This window comes from Capsicum annuum, chromosome 4 (genome assembly GCF_002878395.1).
Source record: "Capsicum annuum cultivar UCD-10X-F1 chromosome 4, UCD10Xv1.1, whole genome shotgun sequence".
Taxonomy (NCBI): Eukaryota; Viridiplantae; Streptophyta; class Magnoliopsida; order Solanales; family Solanaceae; genus Capsicum; species Capsicum annuum.
Window position 1 is genome coordinate 195,069,761 of NC_061114.1, and position 10,809 is coordinate 195,080,569.

Genomic DNA, 10,809 nt, shown 5'->3' on the forward strand with positions numbered 1-10,809 from the left:
CGAAGATCTTCCCGGAGTTCCTCCTGAAAGGGAAATCGACTTCGGAATAGACCTTCTTCCAGATACTCAACCCATATCTATTTTGTCATACATATTAGCTCCAGGAAAACTCAAAGAATTAAAAGAAAAGTTGAAAGATCTCTTAAATAAGGGATTCATCAAACCCAGTGTGTCCCCGTGCGATACACCAGTTCTATTCGTGCGTAAGAAAGACGGTTCTCTCAAAATGTGTATAGACTACCGTCAGCTAAATAAAGTCACGATCAAGAACAAGTATCCACTTCCCAGAATCAATGACTTATTTGACCAACTTCTGGATGCAGTTATTTTTCTAAGATAGACCTCAGATCAGGCTATCATCAACTCAGAGTCAGAGACTGTGGCATTCCGAAGATAGCTTTCAAAACTCGGTATGGTCACTTCAAATTCTTAGTCATGTTATTTGGTCTTACCAATGCCCCAACAGCTTTTATGGACTTGATGAACCGCGTGTTCAAGCAGTATTTAGACATGTTCGTCATAGCCTTCAATAATGACACTCCTGTCTATTTTTGTAGCGAGAATGATCACGCAGATTATCTCATAATCGTGTTCCATACTCTCGAAACCCATCAGTTATCATGATATCTATTCATGTCTTACATACTAGCTCTATGATCATAGCCCATACTCGTACACGTTAGCAATCATGCACGCTTACAGTTCCTAGTATAAAGAGTTCAAGTTCACTCAGTGTTACGAATCATATTCCATAAATGCAGAAACTCCAGACTTAGGTCATACAGCTCATGACTCATGTACTCATGTCATGCTTCACAGTGTGTTCAGTTTCCATGACTCATTTTATACCCCTAATGATTAGCTGAATTCAAATTATGTCACATATATCCTCAGTTTAGGTCTCTTGGTGCATCTACGATGTTGACATTCTCTTCCTTAGGCCTTAGTTGGGTGTCGAATTCGGTATAACATTCATTCATGCTTCAGGTCCTTATGTTTTAAGCCTTCAGTGAACTCTCCTTATGAAATAATGTAGTGATAAGCGATTGCATACTTGTTTTACATAAGGCTGTAGTTATGAAGATAGGCTTGAATATCAGGTTAATGTGCAGGTAAATGACTAGCAAGAAGTTATATTTAGTTGCTGAAGGAAAGGGGGAATCCGAATTTTCATGAGACGAGAAATTGAGAAAATATAGAGTGTGAGTGTCTATCAGATCCTCGATTTACATCAGTGTCCATCGCATGGTTATCAGAATGCAGCATTCAGTTCTAGAATGAGTCTCAGTTACAACCTCAATTACCATCTTAGTTACAGTCTCAGTCCCAGTCCCAGTCTAGTAATCAGATTAATAACTCTGTTCAGTTTTAGATTTGCTTGATCATAACGTACACTTGTCAGTATTTTAGTACCTCAGTTTGCAGACTATTTCAGAGGCATGTTACACGCTTAGTCTTGTATTCTCAAATAATGCAGCTTTCACGTATTCATGCTCAGTATCTCATGTTGCTCAATCAGCCCTTACCCCATATGAAAATACTCTATACAGTTCAATCTTACATGACCAGTATTCAGCTATCAGCCAATCAGCTAATCAGACGAGTTAGTACGTTTATGCATTCGTGTCTAATGCTTATGTGAATATTTTCAGTAGTCTCAAGTGAGGTGTCGTAATAAAGTGGAGAGTATAGTTAAGAGAGTATTCGAGGAATATGTCTAAGCTTAAAAATTTATAGTTGTGGTGCAAAAGGCTTAGTCACTCTATCTTAGATAATGATTCGTAGGCGTCACCTCATATTACAAAATTTTAGCCATTGTGTGATTTCTTATTCAGATATTTTATTCAGACCAGGCCAAGATTCCTTGCTCCTTGAAGTCACTAGAACTCCATAGAAAGAGTGTCAAGGAAATGCTCCAGTCGAGTATTAGTTTTTAGTATGAGATAAACTGTAAAGCCAATAATTCAGTTTAGTAGTTAGGCAGACAGGTTCATATGGTTTGGTTTCCTAACTTTCCATCTAGTCGCACTATCCAAAGCCTCATGAATGTAACTATTCCAAGATGGAGTAACTAAGTAGTTGCGTATTCAACTCAGTTCAAGTATCATATGCCAGTTTCAGATCCCAGATATTCAATCATGATTCAGTTAGGAGATGCCCTGTGCATTGCCCCAACTTTTCCTCAGTATCTCAGCCAAGTTAACATTCTTCGAGGGACCTAATTTCCCAAGGGGGAGATGCACCATAACCCCCAATCTTTCATATCCTAAACCTCCCAGTTTCTCTTCATGTAACGAATTCAGTTTGGAGTAGTGGGTACTCATAAGTGGACGCTCAAGTTCCAATTTCAGTCGTGAGCCATGTATTCAAGGGACTCAGTTCAGTTCACGATATTCAGTTCATGTATCACGTTTCAGGCTCAGTTATGTTCTCATGTTCTCGTTCATACGTGTTCAATAACTGATCTTGAGTTGAGATCAGTGATTTTATGTTCGTGAAAATCTCTCCTATGAAAGAAGTGAAGAGGTTTGGCAAGAAGGGGAAACTCAGTCCCCAATATATCGATCCTTATCGAAGTCTCAATTATTTCGAAAAGGTAGCTTACGAACTTGAGTTGCCTTCAGACTTAGCTTCAGTGCATCTAGTGTTCCATGTCTCCTTGCTTAAGAAATGCATAGGTGACCCAGAAGTCGTAGTCCCTATAGAGGGCATAGATATTCAGAACAACCTCTCTTATGAGGAGATTCCAGTCGAAATCCGTGATTTTTAGACCCGTAGACTGAGGAACAAAGAGGTCCCTCTAGTCAAAGTTCTTTGGCGGAATCAGTCCATTGAGGAAGCTACTTGAGAGGCAGAAGCAAATATGCGAACCAAGTATCCCCACCCATTCTCCTCAAACTCAGACTCAACCCAAGGTAATAGTTTTTCTTTGAATTATTTAGTCTCATATTCAGATATAGCTACCAACGTAGTATCAATTAACGTTGCATACTCAGTGATGCATTCATGAATTAGTTCAGTCATGTACTCATGCATCAGAAATGCATGTTCAGTATATAAACTCAGCTTACCAGTAATCACAGTCATGCATTCATGAATCATGTTCAACTATGTACACATGCATCAGATATGCATGTTCAGTATGATAATTCCGTATATTAGTAATTTCAACCATGAAATCATGCTTCAGTTGTGCATGTCCAGTGTCTAAATCAAGTCTATCAGTATTCTCAGTTTAATCAGTCTCATTCGAGGATGAATGTTCCCAAGGGGGAGATATTATAAGACCCTACAAAATCCTAAGCTCAACTCAGTCTTTTAAGCTTGCTAAGGGGTTCCAGACTTAGAAAATTCTAGCTAAGTATTCAGACTTAGTATTATTTTGTCTTTCATAAGTTGGCAACTCTATTTCATGACTCTTATGACATTAAAATGTCAATCTTCAGGTTAGTTCCTAATCAGGAATGCCAGTAGGTGTTTCCGAATGAGTTTCATATTTTTTGGACCTCGTTTGAACCACGTTTGGGAATCTAAAACAGTGTATAAACCCGATCTTGGAGCGGCACGTCGGCCATCGCGTCGATCAATATTTTATCTTGGCTTCCAATGGCAATTTCCAGTGAACCGATGTGGACTCGACGTGGTGCGTTGGCTATCGCATCAATGCCAAAAATGCAGCGTGTCGTCCTGCGCATCGACAGTCTGATTTTCATTCATTAAAAAGCCGCATCCATAGGGGTATTTGGGTTTTTTTTCCACCCTTATTCAGCCCTAAAACACGACATTCAACCCCCATTAAGAAAAATATACTTACTTTCTCTCAAATTGCTCAAGAACCCTAGGTGATTTAATTTCAAGGCCAAGGCTCAAGATTTCCACCATTGTTCTTCAGGAATTTAGCAACCAAGATATGTCAAGTGTTCATCCAAGGGTTCCCTTCCACCCTTGGAGTTCAAGAACCCCTTTTAACTATAAGTTAATGAGTTTTGATGAATTTCATGGTTGAATTTGAATGTGCTCATGATTACCATGTTAATGGGGTTTCTAGTTCATGATTTACTACAAGATTTATGTGGAATTGATTGATATGTGTGCATTATCATGAGAAACCATGTTGAAACCCTTGAAGTTGTAAATATGGAATTGAACTATGATGCTTACATGTTGTTTCAGTATCATGTGCATAGATTATGCTATCCAAGTGTTTGATGAATTATTTATGTGTGTTGAATAGTAAAATGATATCATATCAGCATATATTCAAGTTCATGTCATGCAAGTGTTTGCTAGAGTGTCCCAAACGAATGTACGATGACCAAGTACTTAGCTATCATATTTTAAGATTGTGCCATGCTGTATAATTTATGCTACCGAGTCGTGGGGGTATTTAATACCCGATAATTTAGCTTTTTATCTAGAGTCATGGTCAGTCATAAGGTACTATCAGTTACGATTGGTAGAATTCAATCAGTTAACAGTCATGTCACGATTGGTAGAATTCAATCAGTTAACAAAATTCAGTAGTATTTCGTCAGTCCACAGAACCCAGTGAACTCAATTTAGTTCAGTTATACAGTACGATTAGAAGTAGTTCAGTCCAGCCTAGAACAATCTAGAATCCAGTCCAGTGTCTATTCAGTTGGGAGTAGGATTCAGCATCGAGTGAACTCACGAATGGGGACTCACCTGCCAGTAGAGGCTGTGATCCATAGAAGAAGTCCTTGTGTTTCAAAACTATATAGCCAGCATAGGTTGACAAATCAACCTGCCAGTTGAGGGTTGATAGGGTGATCTACCTGCCAGTTGAGGGTACCACCGTTCTCATTCAGAGCACCTGCCAGATGAGGGTGACTCAGCTTGTCTTTACCTGTGGCACAGTACTGACACCCTTCCAGCTGGGGTTACAGGTTGGACCCCAATCAATTCAGAGCAGGGCATGTCGGTTAGATGATTACTTCCCACAGTTTCAGTTTCAGTCTCGGTATAAAGCTCAGTTTAGTTATATAGAAAATCAAGACTGTCAGATACAATCACTCAGTTCAGTACAGAACTTAGTATAGTTCTACAGGATCAAGACTGTCAGATATAGTCACTCAGTTATTAGCTACATAGTATCAGTAAACTCAAATATAAGTAAATTAGTAATTCAGAACTCAGTATCCAGTGTTATCACGATCTCAGTTGCAGTTTACGTATTCATGCATGTACTCTCATTCAGTTATACTCATGTCATTCAGTCAGTATTGTTCATGCATATGAACCTACGCATTTTAGCCTACCTTACTTTTCATACTAGTACATTCAAAGTACTGACGCATTTTTTTCTTTTATGCTATGATATTTTAAATCATAGGTTCAGACGCGCGGGCTCCCGATCATACTTAGCAGTTCAGATATTCAGCTGACAGAGTTAGTTGTGAGTCCTCTTAGTTCGAGGACATGATGATTATTTCAGTAGTTCAGCTTATTTTAGTAGTTAGGAGTTAGTTGGGGACTTGTCCGATCAACTCCATATTTCAGACTGTTTAGAGGCTTTTTCAGACTAGAGTATTTTCAGACAGATGTATCAGTTTTGGTATTTGTTATACCGTATTCAGTTTTATTACAGTATTGAACCTTATGGCATATTTTCCGCCTAATTTTTGCATATTTACTATATCGTTATTCAATTATTACAGTAGGTACTAGTCATGGGTTAGCTTATGGTCCTTCGAGATTATGACCACCGTGTAGCGTCCGGGGTACAGACTCGGGGCGTTCATTTTTATATATATTTTATACATATACGTATTTGATAGAATTATACAATTTCTATATATATATCTTTTATAGATACATATTCTATATAAAAATTATACTATTTTTATATAATTATATTTAATTATTAGTTTTAACAGCTAAAAAAAAATAGAATATTTTTCAGTTAAATAATGAGGAAAGGACAGAAGTGGCACTTTAGATCAAGCTATTTTCATGAAATGGCCATGGAATTTAAATTCTATTTTCTAGCCATTTCAAATTGCTGACTTGTTCTATACAATTTCTACACACCTTCTATACATATCTTATACATAAAAATATTCTATAAGAAATTATATAGTTTCGATACACAATTTATACAATAATTATACTTCTTTTTTTACACATTTTATACAATTATATAATTTTTATACACTTTCTATATATTTTATACATATACATATTTTAGAATTATACAACTTCTATACATATATCTTATATAGATACATATTCTATTAACAATTATACCCTTTTTATATAATTATATTTAATTATTATTTTTAAACAACTAAAAAAAATAAAATATTTTTCAGTTAAAAAATTTATAGCAAAAAAAAACTGAAATATTTTTAAAAGGGTCGAATGGCCCAAGTTGAAAAGTGTATCAATATTGTATATGGACTGTATTAATATAGTATATAAACCGTATCTAAACTGCATGGCCCAAAATGACCCAAATTAGAAAATGGCTATAAAGTGAAAATACTTTATCTGACTGGATACTTTTTGATAAAATATCAAACTTAGGCTATTTGTTTTAAAAATGGTCATATCTGTCTTTTTCGCTTAAAAAGTTTGTAGCAAAAAAAACTAAAAATATTTTTAGAAAAGGATCGAATGGCCCAAGTTGAAAACTGTATCAGTATTGTATGGGGACTATATCAATATGGTATATAAACTGTATCTGAAGTACATTGGTCAAAATGACCCAAATTGAGAAAAAATAGGAAATGACTATTATATGGCATTAATATACCCGACAAGACATTTTATGTCCATAGGCTCAAATTTGGGCTATTTTTTTTAAAAAAAATTATACCACGTCTTTTCCCCTTGTTTAAATCGAGTCGCTGCCAACAGTAAACAGACAGATAATGCAACTTGGGCCTGTACTTACTCATGCGCAACAAATGGAGTTGAATAGAGATGTAATAGATGCTAAAATTATGGATGGACTAAAGCATATTGGCTCAGATAAGTTCCCAGGTGCGGATGGCTACAATGCAACCTTTTATAAAGTTGCTTTACTTGTGATCAAACCAAACCTGATTGCTGTTGTACATGAACTTTTTCGCACTGGTAAGATGTTTAAGCCTATTAACTGTACTGCAGTGACTTTACTTCCCAAATCTGTGAGACCAACAACTGTTAAAAGATTAGAGACCTATTGCCTGCTTACAGTGTGGTATAAAATGATTTTTAAAGTGTTGGTAAGAAGAATTCAAAGAGTCATAGCTAGCATTATCTGCAGCGCACAAGCTGGGTTTATCCCTAGAAGGAAAATATCAGTCAATATCATTTTGGCTCATGAGCTAATGCAAGCCTATACTAAAAAGCATATTTCTGCTAGGTGTATGCTAAAAGTAGACCTCCAAAAGGCCTATGATAATGTTGAATGGATTAATTTAAGGCAGATACTTGAATTTTTGAAGTTTTCGAAAAAGAGTAATTGGGTGGATTATGGAATGTGTTCAAACTGTGAGCTACTCCATTGGGATAAATGGAGAATACACTGAACCCTTTATGGCTGCCAAAGTATTGAGACAAGGGGATCTCATGTCTCCGTATCTCTTTGCTATAGCAATGAAGTACCTCAGTAGAGGTTTGATTGAATTATACCAAAACAAGTTATTCAAATATCACCCAAAATGTGGTAAAGTGAAGTTGACTCATCTGAGCTATGCAGAAGACTTATTACTATTTGCCGGGGGGATATTCAATTTGTTACTACTTTGCATAATGTGTTTAATCAATTCTCCCGTGCTTCTGGATTAAAAGCTAACTTGGATAAAAGTTGTATCTATTTTGGAGGTGTCCCTCAAAGAGAACAGGACATGATTCTGGATCAGAGTGGGTTTGTAAAGGGGGAATTTCCTTTTAGATACTTAGGAATTCCCTTGTCTACCAAAAAACTCACTCTTCTTCAATGGCAACCCCTTATAGAGAAGATTGTCAAGAAAATCTCTTTATGGACTGCTCAAAAGCTGACCTATGATGGTAGAGTGCAGTTGGTTCAAACAGTACTTTTTGATATTCAGGCTTAATGGTCTCAATTGTTTATTTTGCCTAGTAAAGTGGTGAATATGATTGAAGCTTACTGTAGGAGTTACATATGGGCTGGTTCTAATACCATTAATAAGAAATCCCTGATTGCTTGGGATAAAGTATGCACTCCTAAATCAGTAGGGGGGTCAACATTGTTAATCTTCACCTTTGGAATAAAGCTACTATTGCCGAGATATATTGAGATATCACCCACAAATAGGATAGTCTTTGGATCAAATGGATTTATGATTATTATATAAAGAATCAAAATCCCAACACTATGATGATTCCAAAACAGGTTTGTTGGATGCTGAGGAAAATTCTAGAATCACGATAGATGTGGGAGCATGACCAAGATATAGATATATCTTCTAAGAAAATCATTAGATTGAATTACTTGCAATTATTGGGAGACAGAGCTGGAGTTCCCTAGAAGGTAGTCATGTTTGGTAACTTGGCTAGGCCAAGAGCTGTGTTTATAATGTGGATTCATTTGAGTACTAAACTACTCACTAAAGATAGACTTCGGAATTGAGGCATGGAACTAAATCCTATATGTATGATGTGCTAAAAAGAACCAGAAATAAGTGAGCACCTATTTGTCTTATGTGAGATTGCAGGGAAATTATGGGCAAAACTTCTTCACTGGATGCATAGGCCGAATCATCAGTGTATAAGTTGGAATGATCATATGGAATGGACGATAAAGAATGCGAAGGGGAGATTTGTGCAAGCCCGTGCCTTCAAGATGATCTATGTAGAAACAATTTATGCACTCTGGATAGAGAGAAATCAAAGAACATTTGAACAAAAAAGCTTGGAGATTGATCAAATTGTTAGAAGGATTGCATTATCTGTAATGTTGGAGCTACTCTTAGAGTTCGACCTTTAGTGCAATCTTGGCTGCTATAAGATGTTGTAATATGTAGCTACAGGGGCTAAATGTTTGATAGGTTGGAGTTACTTGAAAGACTAAGCTAGTTGAGGCAGCTGGCTGGTTTGTAATGTTCTCATGGGTGATTAATAAAGAAATTAGTTACCTATAAAAATCGAGTTATCTACTAGGTGGAGTTGTCAATACCGCCGGTTGAGCTCATCTGAGCTAACTTATATGGGCTTTGAAATTTAATGGGTCAGGCCGGATTGGTCCATCTTAATGATGGGTCAGAAAATAACAGGCTCAATCCATCACTCTGTGGCATGCGAGCGTCCATAGATCGGTCCACTTTTTAATAAATAAAACAACAAAAATTCTGATAATTTGGAGTATAATTACAAAAAAAAATTTGACATTTTACGTAATTACTGAAAATATTGATTTTGGGTTTGTCAAGATACATAATTAGCTCATGATACATCCAATAAAGATACATTTTTTTCCTTTGTAAAGATACATAATTAGCTTCAGATACATTGCTTCCGTTTTTAAATCTATCCAGATACATAAATAGTTTCCTGATACATCCAACGAAGATATATAATTCATTAAGATTTTTATAATTACTTTATAAGGGCGAAAATTGTGTAAATATGATAAGTTAAGGTGTAAATGTTTGTTATTTTTTCTTATTTTTATAGTTTTATTTTAAATTTTAAAATGTTAATAACATAAATATTTACAAGACAATGTTATACGTTGTTACTACTTGCAAGTCTCAACTTCACACACACACAAAAAAGTTCTAATAATCATGGAACTAAATAACTTTTGACATGATACCATTCAAATCAAACAAAGATATACTAACAAGCAAACTAAACAGTTAATGAGTGACAATATAGCTAGCTAAATAGCAATACTAATCTAATTTTATTTCAACATATCACAATAAAACACACACAAAAAAGGTCAATATTTAATCCGTTGACAGTAAAAATAAATTCCTAAAATTTTTTTTTATGACACTTATGCCGTATCCAACACCACCACACCATCTTCATGAAGATATGCATATCTGATTCCTTAAAAAAATTAGCATTTTATATTTAATTATTTATATATTTTATAAATATAATTAATATTTAATATCTATGATGATTAACTAGACTTTGAGTTTGTACTTCTCTTGCTATTCTTAGTATTTTTTAAATTATTTTTTTGTTTGACCGATGGGCCAACCAACCCATATGGTCAAGCTCACGGGACCAACAGACTTATCCGGACCGAATAAAAAAACCTTGTTCACAAATGGATTACAAAATTCGTAGTTCAATTCTATTAAATTACAAGCTGAGTTAGGCCAGGTCAATGAACCAAACACCTATTTACGGCTCTACTGCTGGAACATATTAGGAAATTTTCATAAATAGAAATATTAATGACGCTTATTACTAATTATAGCATATTATTAACTTTACAAAATATAGCACCACTAATATTGCTGAATGCATAAAATTTCAACTAATCTTGTATACAATCTTCCAGCACGTCTCATAAAGTTAGGAATTTTAAATATTTTCTCCTCCTCACGAAATCTAACCATCGCTATTTCATCCTACTAGAAAAACATTAGTTACAACAAAAAACCAAATAACTCTACTATATGCATGACATTAATGAGATCACTATAAATATTTTATTATATTTTTTACATAATATTTGAGTATAATTGTTATAAAGGGGTAATTTACGTGCATGACATTAATGAGATAACTATAATTTTTTTCATATTTTATTTTATACATAATATTTGAGTATGACTGTTATAAAGAGATGATTTACTAGGTGCATGACATTAATGAGGT